Source organism: Gopherus flavomarginatus, chromosome 1, assembly GCF_025201925.1.
Source record: "Gopherus flavomarginatus isolate rGopFla2 chromosome 1, rGopFla2.mat.asm, whole genome shotgun sequence".
In the NCBI taxonomy this organism is placed as follows: Eukaryota; Metazoa; Chordata; order Testudines; family Testudinidae; genus Gopherus; species Gopherus flavomarginatus.
In genome coordinates, this window is record NC_066617.1 from 8,312,141 (window position 1) to 8,331,784 (window position 19,644).

Genomic DNA, 19,644 nt, shown 5'->3' on the forward strand with positions numbered 1-19,644 from the left:
CAGTTGGATTAAAGTGTCTGGCTGAGTTCTGATCTTACTGTTGCCAGTGTAAACCAGAAGTAACTCCTCTGAAGTCAGTGATGTTACTCTAGTGTAACCTGAGATGAGGATCAGGGCTCTTCCCTTTAATCCTCTCCTTTGTGGATCAGTACATACAAGGGACACTTGGGCTCTATTCTGCCACAGGACAATGTGATAGTAACTCCAGTGATGGAAAGATTCTTGGACGGTCAAACTCCTTGAACTAAAGGAGAGTGGCTATTGGCTGTCATTAGTAAAGAGTCTTCCCTGAGGCCTGTAATAAAGCTCTCTAGGGTGGCTGCCTGTGTTCCCTCTAAGCTACGCAGTTGGGTGGCCACGCAGGAGAGATTCAAATGCTGCACACTTGATTAGCAGAGCTGCGCACATCCGGCAGCAAGTGTTCAGGTGCCCCTCCCCCCGCTGCTTTGCACCCACGTTACTCCTGCAGCTGCTCCCAGGACCCTTCTGCTGGCTGTGCAAAGCAGGGGTGGGAGGGGGGTGCTGATGTCAGGGTGTTCCCTGTACCCCATCTTCACAGAGCAGAGGAGAGGGGCCAGCCTGGCTCAGAACTCGAGAGCAGCTGCGGTCTGAGATCTAAACCAGCCTTACGGGTGAGTGAGTGCCTTTCTTAAAGAGACAGCCATGGTCTCGGAGACTTCCCCAGCAGTCAGCTCACACAATCTCTCTCTCTCTCTCTCACATACACACACACACACACACACACACACACACAGCCTCTATATCTCACTCTCACCTCCCAACACATACTTGTTTTATTGTTGTTGTTACTTTTTGGTACTTCCTGCAATGCACAGATATGTTCTGTAATTTTATTCTTTCAGTGTGTTATTTTAGTTTTTTGACTGATCTGTGCATTTAATAATTTTTATTTCTCTTACACTTAAATTTAATTCTTTGAGAAGTGAGTTCTAAAATGCCTAGCCTGTCCTGACTGAAGTAATTATCCCTGTGGTAACTTTTTAAAAATATATATTATATCTAGGATTTTTTGTTTCTACAGTGGCGCACGTCCACACATGCCTTGGTGCACATAACAAAATTTATTCCGCACATGGATGGAAAAAATTAAGAGGGAACATTGGACTGCTGCCTGTCTCAATTCTAATGGAGCAGTCTGACATCCTGCAAAATAAACCAGCATGCCCTAAAATGTCCTTGAGGGTTAGTGCATCGTCAAAATGCCAAGATATCATGGTGCAACGTACAGTTGTCACGATTTGACGATATGTCATCATGTGATGGTGCAATGTCAAGATGTTGCAACACAAATGCCCTGGTGCATATATCTGTCCCACTTCAGATGAAGTTAAAGAGCCAGTGCACTTTGACTGACAGAGCTCTGCCCAGATATGTGCCCTAATGCCCAGGACACAGCCACATTGCTGTGCATCTTCACGCCAGCTGGGACAGAGCAGAGCGGTATTTTGCTTGAGTACCTGAATTTCACATAGTGTAACGGGTCACAGACTGAGCCATTTCACCTCATTATTGCAGGTTCCAGCCTCCCATGCCCAAAACAAAACTGACACCCACCAGCTCCTTCCACATAAACCACTCTCCCCTTATCAGATGGTAGCAAGGAGCCATTTTTAATATGGAAGCATCTTTTTCCTTTTGTGTCTAAGAAAATGATGCAATTCAGCAAAGTGTACTGACATGACTTACTGGACCATTAGTTTCTACTTACATCTTTACCTCTTAGTCCGGTCTCTCCTGGTTTCCCAGGTGTTCCTGGTTCACCTTTCTCTCCCCTCAGACCCATTTCCCCCTGGAGATAAACAGTGAACATAACTGTTGCTTTCTTCTGCATTTTGTACCCCCAGTGTTCTAAGCTGCTGTGTGATGTGGGTCTCTCTCTCTCTCTATGGCAGCTGTGTTTAGGGATGTGAAACAAGCCCAGCTCACGCTGTTTGGCACCTAAACATCTCACCTAGGTAAGGTTTGCAAAAGAGGCATTCTATATTCATTCTTATCATTGCTCACCAGCATCACCATGTCCCCTTTGTAGGCCATGCTGGTGCCCTACGCATAAGTAACAGTATGAACCAAAGGCTTTGAACCGGAGTAGGCCGGGCTTCAGCACAATAGCAACGCGCCAGGTGTCAGTTAACTACGTTAGCACATTCTTGTCTGGAAAGGATGGTACAAAAATACACAGCTCTCTCAAGTAACTATATAAACACATTCTTCAGGGATAGTACAAGAACACATTGACCCCTCAGAACATAAGGAGGGAATGACAGGATAATGGATGAGGATATTTTGTTCTAACTAGCAGGTACAAGGATAAAAGTTCTAGCTAACAACATCTGGAGAGTAATACTTAACTTGTTTGTATCAATGTATAAATAGAGAAGTCATAAAAGCAGCATCTCTGGTGTCCTGATCGAGCTGGTCCCATGTCGTGGGAGCCAGGGTGCTAGTACCATGCTTCCTCGATAATAAGCCTGGCCCAGGGTCTTTACCACCGAACCAAGCCTGTAGCCGTTCTTTACGAGTGACATCGAGGTTTGCTGAATCAGTATGATGCATTCTCAGCTAGTGCAGCTAACATCGGAGCTCCAAGACTGAGCAGCCTCAACAGCTCTCCACAGCACTAACATCATCCTTCCTTACCCAAACACCCTTCACCTCTGTCCACTGGCTCCCCCACTTCTCCACCACATTGAGTTAAAACGTCTTGTCCTCACCTTTGCGAGCCTTTGCTTTTCCACTCTGGCCTACATCTCCCAATCACCTAGGTGCACCCTCTCCCTATCCCCCAAGTCCACCCATCCCAAAGCAGCCCACAGTTTTTCTGCCATATTTGGGGAAGGACCAGTCTCCCAAAACAAAATTCCCCTTCAACAAAGTCTAGGGAACGCCATGAGAGAAATATCATCATTAAGTATCAGAGGGGTAGCCGTGTTTGCTGCTTTCATAGATCCAGACTAAGAGTCCTGTGGCACTTTATAGACTAACAGACGTATAGGAGCATGAGCTTTCATGGGTGAACGCATAGGTGAGCTCATGCTCCTATATGTCTGTTAGTCTATAAGGTGCCACAAGACTCTTTGCTGCACGAGGGGCCAGACTGACAGAGGTACTTTGGTGGGGGGTGGGGAGTCAGCTGCCTGAGTATCTTTGTGAATCTGCATCTAGGCTTTTTTCCGTGCCCTTGTCCACTGGTCTGGCACATTGCAAAGAGACACTGAGAGGTATTTTTGAATCCAGCCTTTAGAAGATATTTCAAGCTGGCCCTCTAAGTCCCCAGAAGGGATGGAAAGTAGGTTATATTGGGATTGAGGTCTCTAGGTTTCTGCATACCCAGAAATGGCCTGGACACCTTCCTACTGGTGTGTTAGGGTTAAGCAAGGGGAGAGAACAAAGAGGCAGTTTTAGCCTGTCCTCTTGCAATGTCCAGGGCCCCAGCTCTGCTGAATGGAGATTCCAGAAGAGCCACAACTTGCCTTGAAGCCTCTTCAGTCTTTACAGCTTCCCTGCCCCACAAATGTCCACTCTAATCCCACTTTAACAGCATCATTTTTTCATTGCAAAACCCAACTGACCAAACTCCATTTGGGCGACACAAGCAAGAGTTGTGATTTTGCTGTGCACGCTATGCGGTCTGTGCTCACTCACCTTTAGGCCAGGTTTGCCGGATAAACCTACATTCCCCTGCGGAGAAATCAGACTGTAAATCACTTGGAAGAACAATACCCCTAGATGTCACTGAGTTCTGATCTCACAACCCAAGCAAAACACAGTCAGCAGCAGCTACAACTCACGCAAGTAATTCCGAAGACACTCTAGGAATGCGGGTGCTGCAGCCAACATGTTTAGACCTGGCTAGTGATTTTGGGTACCCAATCTGAGACACATTAAAAGGGTGTGTTGGAAACTGCTAAGCACCCACTCTTTGAAATTAAGGTCCCTGGAAAGTGTCGCAATTTGAGCTCTCTGAAATGACAGTCACAATTAAAAACCTTGGCCTAAGTGTGCCCAAGTTTGCCAGTTGGTGGCCAGGCTTTAAAATGGCCATTCTGTGGCCTGGGACACAATGTGCGTGTATGTCTTTGAACTACAGCAGCCAACACCAGGTAGGACACTTATGGTCTCTAAGCAGCAGGTCTGCCTGGTGAGCCAAAGTGGCATCTTCCCTTAGCTGAGCTGTTCGAAGCTGCCTTTTGCAGCTTTTTGAGGTGCTACGTTATGCAGCCACCTGCTCTTTGCTTGCGCTCTGTTAGCAGCTGGACTAGTATGCTATCACATGGGGAGGGGGGAGAAAGCATGTTTTTTTTAATAGCAAGGGCTTTGATTGTCCACAGTCCTGTGTTTCAAAATAGCCAAAGTCCTAGAGTCTAAGGCCAGAAGGGACCTGACCAGATCTCATAGTCTGACAGCCTGTATATGACAGGCCACCAGTCAGCCATCCCCACACCCAGCCCAACAGCGCTACAGCCCTCTGGACATTAAACGGTGGTGAGCCACAGGCAGAGAACAGGAGGGACTGTGGTGCAGCCATGCCCAAAGTCCTTGCAATGGCAGGGACCTGATTAAGGCCTGGCTTGACAAAGCCTTCGCTGGGATGATTTAGTTGGTGTTGGTCCTTCTTTGAGGTCTCTTCCAACCCTAATCTTTTATGATTCTAAGTAACAGATTCAGGGGGCGACCCTAGATCTGCACAACAGGGGGAGTTCACCTTCACCTTTGCTCTGCAGTCCCACAGCCTGGGATGAGCTGCGCTGTAATACGATCATGCCCTATGGGCTCTGTAGAGTGTTTAAGGTGCATCGTTTTTGTATCAGAAGCTACTGGATTAATTTGCTAATGACAGGCCACATGGGGCTAGGCCAGATTTCGCTAGGGTGACCAGATGTCCTGATTTTATAGGGACAATCCTGATTTGGGGGTCTTTTTCTTATATAGGCTCCTATTACTCCCCACCCCCATCCCAATTTTTCACATTTGCTGTCTGGTCACCCTAGATTTCACTTAGTGCAGCCCCACTGACTCGTCACGTTGATTTCAGTGCAGGTACACAGAGGTAACGGAGCAGAATCAAGCTCAGGGTCTCTTGTTGTCTGTCCTTTCCCCTCTCAGTTCCCATTCATGGCATGGTCCCCACTCACCCTTTCGCCCATGTCCCCCTTCAATCCTGGTTGCCCTGGAATGCCAAAACCTGGACTTCCCTGCAGGGAGAGCAAGGAACACAAATGCATCAAATTCACAGTGCTGCTTGCAGTAAAATACAGTGATTCTTTTGTCCTCCTCCCTTTTCCTGCCTCCCTAGGAAGACTGAGATGAGACTGTCTCTCTCATCGGGCATCAGCAGCATTCAGCAACTTGCAGGAATACAGACCTGGGCTCGGCAGCCAGCATGGAGGTTTTCAGGAGGCAGCAGTTCTCATGCAAAGGCTCTTAGGTCTTTTGTGCTAGTATCTGCCATGAACATCACATTGAACAAGTCATATCTGGGGGCAAACGCTGCTGCTAGAATTCTGATCAGTGAACAGAGAGAGTGCATCACTCTTGTTCCACCATCATTGCACCGGCTGCCTGTCCGACTCTGCGTTAGCATCACCGGTCTGCTCTCAACCTACGGAAGCCCTTGAGAATTCCCTTCCCCAAGCACCAGCTGGAGGTTGCCTGCCCCTGCTCCCTATGTCACCCTGCTTCAGTAACATGTCACGTGGTGTGTCCATTGCTTCAACTATCTATCTCTCCCCTCTCTTAAGACCACCCACTCAGGGTTCAGAGATGCTGACCTGCTTCCAGTTCATACTATAATTACCAGACAGTGTGCTTTGTGCTGCAGAAGACACAAAGGGAGATACAGTTCCACCCCCAGACAGCTTCCAACTCAACAGACAAGCCTTTGCGTTTAGGGCCAGACGGAAAGGAGGCAGCTCCCACATGATGCATTTCCAGCGAGGAAAGATAGAAAGTGAAAGGAGACATGTATTGCTGGACCTCATTGTCACCCTCCCTCCTTACAACATACTTATCTCAAAGTCTTTGGCCTCAGTGTGCCACTGCAAACATCGGGGGCTACCATGCATGGACCGTGCACACCAGTTAGCTTAATGAGAAGCTCAGGCCACATTGTGGCGTTCTTTGCAGACACCCACAATATACAATTTGAACCCACAAAGGAACTGAAAGTTTCCAGTGCCACAAGCATAGCCTTTACCTTCTCTCCTTTATCTCCTTGTTTTCCTTTGTTTCCCTGTGGTCCTGTGAGGCCGACAGGTCCAATATCCCCCTAAGTGTGAAGAAGTCACAAAGTTAGTAATGTCCTATCCAGGGCTTGCCCTTCCTGTGTGACTGCTGGAATCCATGCAATGTGTAGTTCACAGTTTTCAATCCACTCGGATGACTAGTTTCGTTGAGAAATCTACCCATTTATCTTCGGATTTTATCCTGCCGCCCATCACCATAGTATCTGGGTGCCTACTATGTAAAAATCAATATCTATAGTTAAGTCCCTAGTGGATTTCATGGAGTCTGAGGCTCTGAAAATAATATCCTTAGCTGTGAAAAACTGTGCAACAGGGGAAGGAATTAGCAGCGTTAGCCGGACTTTGCTCTCATGTACACCGGTTTAACTCCATTGGAGCAACTCCTAATTTACACTGGTGTAAATGTGATGAGACACTGGCCCAGGAGTTGTCTGCTATGAAGCTTCAAAAGAGGCTGGTATTTTACCAACAAAAGTTATAAAAGGTCTGAAGATTAGGACGTATGAGGCAAGGAGAAAGCTAAGGACCTCGCAGACCCCTCTGCCACCGTGCCACTCTGCCAATGGAATGAAATGTTTTGAGACCCAGATAGCAACCAAGAGAGTATTGCCAAGTCCCATAATGGGAGGTGGGTCTCATGAGAGGATCCATCTCTTATAGGAGTGCCCCACAGAATGGAAACGGTTGGAGAACAATGGGGATAAATGAATTGGGCATGCTCAAGCTTAAAGAAAAGAAAAGCAGCAGTTTGTCATGTTGTAAGGGGGATGTTAGGAAGAGGAGTTGAGGGATATATTAGCCTTCTTAGGCAACAAAATCAGTACTAGCCAGAAGGGCTGCAGCAGGGAAAATGTAGCCTAAGTTCTGTAGTTCTAAGTGAGGCAATGAGCTGCTAAGGCAGCGGTCCACAGACTTTTCAGGGTTGCAGCCCACCCAGGAGCCGTGGCTGGGAGTGGGACCATGGCTCTGGGAGGGCAGAATGCTGACAGGGGAAGGGGGCTGAGGTTGGGGCCGGGGCTGGGAATGGAGCCATGGGCAGGGGTCAAGGCTGGGGCCAGGTGCAGAGCCCCACCTTGGGGCAGGTCTGGGGTTGGGAGCAGAGACCCAGCCGGGGGCAGGGCTGGGCACAGGGCTGGGAACCGTGGCTAGGGGCAGGGCCAGAGCAGAGCTGGGGGTAGATCAGAGCTAGGTGGTGCTCCCGCCCTGCCCCCCCCGGGGGCTGGCTGGGGCTCTGCCAAAAAACTAGGGGGGTGCACCCCAGTTTGGGAACCACTGTGGTAAGGGAAGTACCAGAGTTAGAACATTCCAGACCAGACACATCCATAAGGGTGGGGAAAAAAAGGAAAATAAATCAATTCTGCTGTCAAGCAGGTGCATGGCATGGCTAATGCAGCAGGTGATCTCTTCCACCTCTAAGAAGTCCCTGGATTTTGGAAACTGAGTTTACTCCAGCAATGTCAACACCTCTCCACTAAGACAGAGTCCAGAGTCTGTCCTGGGCACTGGGTCTATGCTTTACTAACCTCCTTAACCAGTACCCCACAATCTAAGCCTTTTCCACAAGCTGACCCTAGAAACAGAATTGCTGGAAGCAAATTTACGTCTACGTGTCTAGATGTTATGTGAGGGTTTAAATTTGCTTGCATATAAACAAGAGAAAGATTAATGGGGCAGAATCATCATTGCTGATCATGTGTCATTATACGCAGACTTTGAATACAGCTTCCATATGAGGAAAGACTAAAGAGACTGGGACTGTTCATTTTATAAAAGAGACTGAGCAGGGGAGAAGATATGCTAGAGGCCTATAAAATGATGAAGGGTGTGGGGAAAGTGAATAAGGAACTGTTATTTACTCTGACACACAACCAAGGGGCCACCTAATGAAATTAATAGGCAGTAGCTTTAAAACAAACATAAGGAAGTACTTCTTCACACAACACACAATCAACCTGTGGAACTCATTGCCAGGGGACGTTGTGAAGGCCAAAACTATAACTGGATTCAAAAAAATAATTAGATAAGTTCATGGAATATAGGTCCATCAATGGCTATTAGACAAGATGGTCAGGGTCACAACACCATGCTCTGGGTGTCCCTCAGCCTCTGACTGCTAGAAGCTGGGACTAGATGCTAGGGGTTGGATCACTCAGTTGCCCTGTTCTGCTTAGTCCCTCTGAAGCATCTGGCCCTGGACACTGTCAGAGAGAGGATACTGGCTAAATGGGCCACTGGTCTGACCCAGTATGACCATTCTTATGTTCCAGTCTCTGTTCACTTGAACTCTGTCATTTCATGAGGCCAGGTCTCCATATATCCCAGGAATCTCAGTGAGTAAAATGGTACTCAGCCCTAGTCTTCTTAGGCAAAGGTCTCATGCAAGTCTAAAGTTGTTCTGCATAGTTAACTTACTCTGGCACCCTTCTTGCCTGGAGGTCCAACAACCTAGGAGAAAAGGAAGCCACATAAGTGTCCTCTTTATTTAGAGGAATTATGTCCCTGCCACAGGTGGATATTAGAATCATGGAATCATAGAAGATTAGGATTGGAAGAGACCTCAGGAGGTCATCTAGTCCAACCACCTGCTCAAAGCAGGACCAATCCCCAACTAAATCATCCCAGCCAGGGCTTTGTCAAGCTGGGCCTTAAAAACCTCTAAGGCCACGTCCAGACTACCCGCCGTATCGGCAGGTTAAAATCGATTGCTCGGGGATCGATATATCGCGTCTAATCTAGACGCGATATATCGATCCCCGAGCGCGCTTATATCGATTCCGGAACTCCATCAACCCCAACGGAGTTCCGGAATCGACAGGGAGAGCCGCAAACATCGGTCCCGCGCGGTGTGGACCGGTGAGTAATCCGATCTTAGATATTCGACTTCAGCTACGTTATTCATGTAGCTGAAGTTGCGTATCTAAGATCGATTTCCCCCCCCTAGTGTGGACCAGCCCTAAGAAAGGAGATTCCACCACCTCCCTAGGTAACCCATTCCAGTGCTTCATCACCCTCCTAGTGAAAAAGTTTTTCCTAATATCCAACCTAAACTTCCCCCACAGCAACTTGAGGTCATTGCTCCTTGTTCTGCCATCTGCCACCACTGAGAACAGCCCAGCTCCATCCTCTTGGGAAACTTCAGGTAGTTGAAGGCTGCTATCAAATCCCTCTCACTCTTCTCTTCTGCAGACTAAATAACCCCAGTTCCCTCAGCCACATTCAGATCATGTTACACTGCGGTCTGAGTGGGGGAGGACACAACTCAAGTTTCAAAGCAAAATAAGCTCAGTCTACTTCCATTACCGCATAGGACCTTGCACCCTGTGTTTTAATGGCAAAAGCTGACTCCTGTACTGTATCCAACACCAGAAAGGACTATAGACCTGATCCGAAACCCATTGAAAAAGACTCTCATATATTTCAGTGGGCTTTGGATCAGGGCCTATGTAAGCCCAAGTGTGGGATCCAAAGGTAATTCACCTTCAGGGTAGCAGGGCCAGTTAACTGGTCCAGACTTACCCAGAACAGCCCAAGGACTTTATTACACCAGGGCTGAGCCTCGATGGATCCAGCAGGCCTCAGTATCTATCAGAATAAATTTAAGTGCCCTCGTAGTGCCCAAATCAGCCCTGTGCTAACTCTCATAACGGGAGATCAGATTAAATGGATTGGATTAAACTACAAAATCTTTGGGGCCAGGATTGTCCTTCTAGCACCATTCTCAGTGGGGCCCCAGTCTTGATCAGGGCCTTCCAGGAAATCGCATATTACAGAAGAAATAGCAGTAATCACTAATGTGGAACTGGCTTTCAGAATTCCACCACCGAGGAGCCTGGTTTTCAGAGGTCAGTGCAACGTGTGAATCCATGTGACTTTAACAGTGAGTGTGAACAGACGGTTCAGTAAGACTTCCTGAGTTCTTCAGCTTTTCATGCTGCCTGCTGTAAAGCTGTGTGTTAAGCCGCACAAACCGTGTCTGTATTGTACACTGAGTGATGCAGTATCTATTGTGCAGGTGAGTTACTAGAACCATTGTCCACTCATAGTTACCCCCATGGCCGGAGCACCTGGAAAGCCCTGACTTCCCTGAAAGAAAAGAGGAAATACATAAAGTTACAAGTTAGAAAATTAAGTGCTTTTATGCTTATAAAAACCTAGAGCATCATTTCTTAAACCAGCCCCCAGCTCAGGCACAGAAGGACAGAAGTAAGACATTAGGATGATGCTTAGGGCCCTACCAAATTCACAGTCCTTTTTGGTCAATTTCACAGCCATAGGATTTTAAAAATCATAAATTTAGTGATTTCAGCTATTTAAATCTGAAATGTCATGGTGTGGTAACTGTAGGGGGTCCTGACCCAAAAAGGGATGGGGTGGGTCACAAGGTTATTGTAGGGGAGCTGTGGTATTGCCACCCTTACTTCCGCACTGTCTTCAGAACTGATCTATGTATAGTATAGGACAAATGTATACAAAAGACCAGATTTCATGGTCTGTGATGCATTTTTCATGGCCGTGAATTTGGTATGGCCGGAATGATGCTGTGTGTCTTTCATTGGCCCAATGCCCCTTGTTGTCATTATGAATGACTGTGATGAATAAGAATGATCACTGGCACAGGGAAAGAGCGTGAGAGATGTACACTATTGGCTGGGGTTTGGGCATTCACCTGGGATGTGGGAGACCAAAGTTCAAGTCCCTGCTCCAGTTACTGTTTACACTAAGTGGAACAGGTTGAGAGAGCTTGACAGAAGAATAGCCTGTGGCCCAGTCACCTGAGATGAGAGGAGAGAGACCCAAGTACAGGTGCCTTCCCCACAACAGGCAGGGGGGGTAATTGAACCAGGGTTTCCTACATCCCAGGTAAGCACCCCTAACTACTGAGCTAAAGGAGACCCCACCACTACTCACTTTGTGAATCTAGTTCTTTTAAAATGGTAGAAACAAAACATTTTTGCTAGACTCAAAATGGACTTTTTTCCCTAGTTGATGAATTTTTTTGCAGTTTTCTGATTTGGTTTGACCCAAAATGAATTTAATAAAAATTTCAGAGGTGCCAGTGAACTGAAAAAATCCGTTATTCCCCCTGCCCTGCTTGGAACACAATGTACCAGAAGAGAGGAAATTTGTAAAGGGAGCTAGACGCAGTCACTATTTTCAGGACGTTATCTGATTATCAGGAGTCCTGACTCCTGTTCTTTGCCCTGGATCCTCGATCTAAATGACCCACCCGACCCCCCCACCTCATATTACTTACTTGGTCTCCTTTCTGCCCCACCATTCCTGGAAGACCCTGTAAAACATCAAAGGAACATGTCCAACAGGTTAAAAATACTTCGGTTGTTTAATTCCGGGGTCCCAAAGGGGCCACATTGTACAGCCGGGACAACCATAGTGTCAAATTGTGTCTTCATGGTGCATTTAGCTGTTAGCTTCTCTGATAAGACTTCCCCCAAAAGGGAGCTAAACGTGATAATGATTATAATGCCATGAAAACTCGTCCATTGGGGAGTGGAACAAGCTCACCAGCACCTGGAACATAGAATTCCCCTCAGCCATCAGATGGGAACATTGATCATGAACCTGGGCCCAATTTGAATAAGGCGACCTAGAAGCGATAAACTCTATGGCCCACTACTGGGATTTTCAACAAAAGCCCAGCCCTACGCCATGGAGTAGTTCTTCTTCAGGGACCTCCAACCAGATCCACATGCACATGCAAATCTCATTAGAAATTCTGTTCTCATGAGATTTCCCACCCAATTTTTAACTGAAAGAAGTTTGAATACAAGACCAGAAAGCACCTATACCAGCCCCCACTCTAAGGGCTTTTGGGGGCGAGAGAGATATCTGCCAGTCAGTAGGAAACCTAAATCAAACTCTGCGACAGCCAAATCTCACCACCTCACTGCCATTCCAGGAGGCCAAAAGGGGATGGGACTAGTCTTCAACCTAAATGCAGCTAGGGTGACTAGATGTCCCAATTTTATAGGGACAGTCCTGATATCTGGGGCTTTTTCTTATATAGGTGCCAATTACCCCCCACCCCCAGTCCTGATTTTCCACACTTGCTATCTGGTCACCCTAAATGCACCCATTGCAGACTCACGTTAATGAAGAGCCTGATTCTCATTAATACCATGTTTCTTTCACACCATTCTGGCAGGTAAAAGGCCCACTTTAATGCCTCTTTACCCAGAATGGCATAAAGGGACATTCGTGTAAATGAGAGCCAGGTTGAGCATCTCTAGCAATGGGAGATGCCAAACAGAGACGACAATATTTGCAAGAGCTGTTGAAAGTGGCTCCAAAGGCACCACAACATCTAAAACGAGCTGGCTCTGCAATGGTCTCATCAAGAAAGGGTTTGGGATGGTTCCATTTGTTACAGGCAAGCTTATTCTGACACCAGCTTGTCAAGCAACTTGATCGGCTTACAGCAATTCCTTGAAGTCCCTTCGGTCCCATTTCTCCACGTTCCCCCTGCAAGCGACAGAAAATACATAAGGATATTAGGTGCGTAAGAGTTGCCAGAACAGACCAATGGTCCATCTACTTCAGTGTCTCTTTGACAGAACCTGGTGCTCAAAACTGCAGAGGAAGTCACCTGCAGGGGAGATATCTTCCTGTCCCCAGCTGGTGACGAGCCCATGTCCTGAAGCATGAGGATTGGTAGCTTATTTTTATCCTAGCTGCAAATGCTAATAAAAATGCCCAATTTTATTTTGATCTTTGATTTAATAATTAAATGAAAGTGCAGAAGGAATGTGCCTTGGGGGTCTGTAAAACAACAAATATGCATGGGAAATATTCCTCAAAAGAAAACTGAATACACATTCAACAGGCTAAGACCCCTCAGATATTGGGTCCAATTTTGCTGCCAACCACACTGGTTTTAGACCAGTGTAACTCCACCAACTTTATCTTTAATCTATACCAGTATGACCAAGAGCAAAATCAGGCCTATTCTCTCTCCTCTCTTATGTCCAAGCAACATTTATTTCTATCAGTTTAAGGACCCTTCTCACCTTCTCCCCTTTGATACCTGCTTGGCCTTTTTTACCCTGGAAAATGAAAGATGCTTTTGTTAAGATAAAGATCCATTTGCAATGAAATATCAGCCAAAGAACATGCAAACCCTGCACTCTGTAGGAGAAAGAGCTTTGGATATTTCTTCGAGGAGTTTGCAAAGCAAGAGGACAAATATCTTTGTTTTAATATCAATAGACTTTGCATTCATATATTTCCCTTCAGGTGAGGATTTCAAAGAGCCAGACAAATAATTAATTCTCACAATATTGTGTGTATTATGGTAACACCAGCTGAGATTGGGGTCCCATTTTACTGGGGTAGTTTGGGCTCTAAATTCACTGAATATTTTTTTTAAACTTTAATTTTGGTTCACCCAAACCCTACCTTTGGGCCAGTCAGTCCTTCTCCTCCAGGCAATCCTGGCTCACCCTAAACAACAACAAAAAAAATGTGATATCCCTGACTGTCCCATGTAGTTAGTCCCAGAAAGAGCTCATTAAAAACACCAGTAGTTATAGGCCTAAGACCCCTTACAGAAAACACCTAGTCACGCCTTTTTCTTTTCTTAAAGAGGGGCAATTGCACATGCAAAAATGCACATACAAAAATGCACATACAAGTGCATGCCCACATTTGTGTACACAGGACCATGATTGCACATGCAAAGGGCAAATTAGATGGCTATTTGCATGTGCAAATACCCAGTTCCCATGGATTGTTATAAACATGCACATGAGTTTTTCCCCATGCAAGCAGTATTGTGTGTTGGAGGGGCAGTTCTTTAGAAAGCAAGTTCTCCATTAGCTAGACAAGTCTGAAGTGAGTCATATGTCCGTCTCCCAGAGCTGCTGCTCTGCAGAATCCTCTCCAAGCAATAAGCCACTTCATGCTAGGGAGGCATGGAAGAGAAACAGTGATAAGAAGATTGAATTAGCCAGACCCGACCATTGGCCAGTTAGGTTGGTTCGGTGTCCTGCCTACAGCAGTGGCTGACGTCCCATGCTTCAGGGAGAGGGCAACTGCTCACTCAATCATGCATTTAGCTACTCGTTCAGTGCTACATGTAGGGGCCAGAAGATCTTCCCAGCCCATGGAGGTGAGCACTTCATGCCCATAGATTTGATTATCTTTCACATACCTAAGCCACTCTCAGGGCTTTTTTTATTACATCAAGAAATCACAGTATTTGACTCCCTGATCCTTGTCCAGCAGTGAATGTCACAGGCTGATGCATCAACATTTTCCTCACCCTCAGGTGGCAAAATCCTCCCCACTCACTCTGAGTCACTTCCCCAACGACCATTGCCATCCATTTGTGAGGGGCCTCTCTCACGTACACTTTGTACACAGTAGGGCTGCTTACCAGCAGGTCAGGGTTCTGTACCAGATATGGACTGGCTACAGGCAGGGGCAGCTCTATGGTTTTTACTGCCTCAAGCACGGCAGGCAGGCGGGTGGCTTTTGGCGGCGCGCCTACAGGCGGTCCACTGGTCACGCGGATTAAGAGGAGTTTATGCAGGAGGTCTGCCGGTCCCATGCCATCGGCATTCCCCGGCGGACCTCCTATAGGCATGCCACCGAAAGCCACCTCCCTGCTGCCCTCACAGGGGCTGGCAGGCCGCTCCCGGTGGCTCGCCGCCCCAGGCACGTGTTTGCTGCGCTGGTGCCTGGAGCCGCTCCTGGCTACAGAGCTCCCTTCTCAGAGCAAGACGCACCAGATGTGTTCACTAGAAGATCCTTTAATGCATTGCCAGCAATGGCACAGGTTAGCTTTAAAAAGGTCTGTTGCCTTGTGGCTGAACAGTATAACAGTTTAATATGCCTTTACAGACACCTTTCACCTTGCCAGCCTCCACCAAGAACTAGGGTTGCCAACTTTCTAATGGCACAAAACCGAACACCCCTGCCCCACCCCCTCCCCCAAGGCCCCACCCCTTCTGAGGCGCAGCCCCCACTTGCTCCGTCCCCCTCCCTCCATCACTTGCTCTCCTCCACCCTCACTCACTTTCACCAGGATGGGGCAGGGGGTTGGGGTGTGAGTTCTCTGGCTGGTGGTGTGGACTCAGGCGAGACCAGGGTTGAAGGGTTTGGGGTACAAGAGGGGGCTCCTGGCTGGGGCTGAGGGGGTTCAGAGTGTGAGAAGGAGGGAAGGCTCCAGCTGGGGGTGTTGGCTCTGGGATGGGGCCAGAAATGAGGGGTTCAGGGTGCAAGAGGGGGCTCTGGGCTGAGGTGCAGGGGGATGCAGGCTCCATTTGGGGGTGTGGGTTCTGGGGTGAGGCCAGAGATGAGGGATTTGGATTTCAGGAGGGGGCTCAGGGCTGGGGCAGGGGGTTGGAGTGTGGGATGGGGTTCAGGGTACGCAGTCCCGCCAGCGCTTACTGCGGCTCCTAGGAAGCGGCTGCCAGGTTCCTGCAGCCCCATGGCTCATGGGCAGCCAGGGACGGGAGGCTCCGTGCCCTGCCCTTACACCCACAGATGCCCCCACCACAGTTCCCATTGGTCGCAGTTCCCAGCCAATGGGAGCTGCGGAGTCAGCACTCGAGGGGCGGGGGTAGCACATGGAGCCTCCCTGGCCGCCCATGCACCTAGGGGCCGCAAGGACCTGGCAGTTGCTTCCAGAAGCTGCACAGAGCTATTTCAGGCAGGGAGCCTGCCTTAGCTCCCCTGCACTGCTGACAGGACTTTTAATGGATCAGTTGGTGGAGTCAACCGGAGCCAACACGGTCCCTTTTCAACTGGGCATTCCAGTCAAAAACTGGATGCCTGGCAACCCTACCAGGAACCTAGGAAATCCCAGGCTGGATCAGAGCGGAGACCACCAGATGTTTCAGAGGATGGCATTCAAACTGGACGTTAGGAAGATGTAGGGTAATCTGTCTCCCCCCTTTCAGACTCATCCTAATCCCTAATAGTTAGAGGTTAAGACTTGAAGTATGAGTTTTAATCTGTCTTCAAAAAATGGTTGGATGTTAGCATTAACTACTGCAACCCTGGATATTCTGGCTAGCCACATAAATGGGAATATAAGATAGAGGACTCGAAGGGATCTCTGTGTCACTGTGTCCAATCCCGTTATCACAAGAAGCCACATCATATTGTCCCATTCATAAACGTATCAAGCTCCATCTTAAAACTACTTAGGTCATTTGCCCCCCACTACTCGTATGGGGAGGCTGTTCCAGAGCTTTACTCTTCTGATGGGTAGAAGCCTCCTTCTAATTTCCAGCCTAAAATGTATTCATGGCCAGTTTCTACCCACCCAGTAATTTTTTTTTCAAGTCTTGCTGGATTCTTGGCCTCAATGTCACCCTGTGGTAGGGTGTTCCACTGTCTAATTATGCTTTGTGTGAAGAAGGATTTCCTTTCACTGGTTTTGAATTTGGGTAGTGTCATTGTATTCTATGCCACAAGTGATGTCTGTCCACCTTCCCCGTCAGAAGGCCACCACCCATTTCCAAACCACTCTAGCACAGGTCCAACTTGGATGAGTGTTTTTGATACCTGCCTTTTGTCCTTGTACTCCGGGTGGTCCCATTTTCCCCTGAAAAACAGAGAGAGAGGAGAGCGCTCAGCCTCTGGGACTCATTGCTGGCTCCTGTCCTCTTCATCATCACCACCACCATTCTTCAGTGTTTTTCCCCTTTTTCAACCCTAGCAGCAGTGCATGAATTTCAACCACACCTCTCCATTGTGATCCAGCTATTTACAAAGGGCTGATTTCAGCAATAGGCCCGTCCCTCGCCTATTAGATTGTCACCTCCAACAGTTTGCTAAATCCAGTTCCATCAAACAGTGAAGACACAGGCATCTTGCAAGGACAGAGCAATTCCTACCAGGTGTTTAGGGGCAAAGGGCAGCGTTCTGGAAGCCCAAGCAGGATTTTTGTGCCACAAGTCCAGCTGCACAGGAACTCCAGGCACTGCTTGGCACAGCAGGGATTTGGGAGTAGAACTCGTGGATCTGCCACCAATTATTTCCCTGAGCAGAGGGGGAGGCCAGGTGCTGCACAGGCTGCAGCAAACACTGTGGAATAGCTCCACTTCTGTTCCATGGCCTAGGTGCCTTCCCTCTCTACAGCCCCACTGGAACACCCCAGAGTACAGGCCGTGAAGCTCTAGCTGCTCATTGGGACCAGTGTTTGGGCGTTAATACCGTGCAGATCAGATGTGAATTAGCTCATACTGACTCCTCCCCAAGTTGGAACCCTGCAGCAACATGGTGCTCACAGCCAGGTGAAATTCTCTCCTACCTCTCAGAAAATAATGTCCAGTCCGAATTCAACAAATGAGGCTGCCTCTACACTGGGCTTTGCTGCCAAACACCTTGCTATTCCTGGTTTAGTTCTACTGCAGTAGTCACAATGGGCACCAAGGTTCCCAGTACTGATGGTGTTTAAGTCACTGAGTCCTCCCACCCTAATGAGAGATGGTCTAAAAACCAGGATAAAAATGCTGGTGGCCACTGACACCTTGTCTGCACTAGCCTTCCCACTAGAGCTGGTGGAAAAAAGCAGGAGGTTCCATAGAAATTTTTGACAAAAATGGGGGGAAAAATACATATTTCAATTTTTGGTAGAAATTTGAATATAGGGCTACATCTCCCATGATGCACCATGATCTCCCCTTTTGGAGACAGGAGGCAGTACATCATGGGAGTTCCTGGCCATGGTGCTTCCTGGGAGATGTAGTCAGTCTGGGGAGCTCAACCCATAGAGGAGCGTGAGGACATGGGGCAATGGGGCAGCACGCCCAATTTGAAATATTTTGGTTTCAGCTAAAATATTTAGGTTTTCTGACTGAAAACTATAGAAATTTTCATGTGAAAGCAGATAAATATTGTTCAGAGAGGTCTAGCATGAGTATACCTAGGCAATTTGGGAATCACCCCCCTAGCTTCAAGTATGGACAGAACCTGTGATTATCTAGTCGGACCTTCTGCATAACCGAGGCCACAGAACTACAAGGACAGATGTAGTTAACAAAATATTGAACCAAAAAACTAAATTTGGAGTGTGAAGGAAAAGGGGAAGGACAGAGGTTGTCTACTGCACATGTACAAACCTGGTTGCAAAGATTAAACATACCTTTCCTCCTTCTGCTCCCTTAAAGCCAGGTGTGCCTGGAATGCCGATCCCTGCCTCCCCCTGAAAAACAAGCACAGCCTAAGTGAAGGTAATGCTCCAGAGGGAGAAAGGGAGAAAGGAACAAAAAACAAGAAAAGAAAAAAGAAAAGAAAAGGCGAGACTGTAACTGAAATCAGTCCTATCTACAGCAGCGTCTCTGAACTCCCACTGGGGGCCAGCAATTTAGTGCAGGACCATTTTGTCTGGAGAAGTGTCTAGTGATTTAGCCTCAGCATTACAGCGTTGTATTTATAAGTTTGGTCTAAGTTGCCTGGAAAGAGAGACAAGTTCAAAAAACAGGATAGTAGAGGTTTCAGGTGAGATGTGAAAGAGGATGGGGATAAAGGAAGCAGGGATACCAAAAGATGCCATCTCGTGGGAGAGGAGAAGGCCCTGGCATCTGCAATGGCCAAACCATACAGATCCACAGAGAGGAAACAAGTCAGAGGAACAGGGAAGGCTGACTTGATAGACAAAGAAGTGGGCTGTAGCCCACGAAAGCTTATGCTCAAATAAATTTGTTAGTCTCTAAGACGCCCCAAGTACTCCTGTTCTTTAGACAGACAATGTCTATTCTGTTCCATGATATTGGCTGCAGTAAGTTCATGGAGCAGGGGGAGCCATGGTGACGCTTCTCCATCCTCACACTTGGTACATCCTGCCATTACAGCAACTCAGCTATTTCTGTCCCCTCTGGGCAGATGAAAAGTAAAGACATATTACACGAGTAATGACCTTTTCTCCCCTTGGCCCAGGAATTCCAGGAGCACCATCCAGCCCGAGGGGGCCAGGCAAACCGGCTTTCCCCTGAGAAAGAGGAAGAGAATCTGGTTCAACGCAATGCCTGTCATGTCCAAGGCATTTAGGACTAGTGCCAAGCCACATGATAAAAATGAGGCCCCACAGAGTGCTGGGAATTAGCTCATACAGCATCTTAGCCAGTGAACACTCGTGCCCTCCAAAGAGGGGAGTGTGACGCTACCCAGAGGCACCTCACTCTTTGGCTTTCTCCGCTACCTCCAGCTTTTGGGCCTCTCTTCTGGCCAGCTCTAACTGCTGCTTCTCATATTCCACGAGCACAGCTCTAATCCCTTCGTAGTTGTGACTGCAGCTTCCAGGCCACGGTCAGCACAGAGGTTTTCCAATTCTAGTTCGGGAAGTTTAGCATATGTCTCCAGCTTACTCATCCTGCCTTTCCCTTTGTTCTAGTTCCCTTACTGAAAATAAACA

At 47.7% G+C, this 19,644-nt stretch overlaps 1 long non-coding RNA gene across 1 annotated transcript; it reads right to left on the reverse strand.

Moving 5' to 3' along the window:
* Positions 1-6,214: 6,214 nt before the first annotated feature.
* On the reverse strand, positions 6,215-10,349 carry LOC127043220 (uncharacterized). The gene is made up of 3 exons (XR_007772184.1): positions 10,311-10,349; positions 8,676-8,708; positions 6,215-6,286 (listed from the first exon to the last, which is right to left on the reverse strand). It is a non-coding gene; the product is annotated as an uncharacterized LOC127043220 (long non-coding RNA).
* Positions 10,350-19,644: the final 9,295 nt, after the last annotated feature.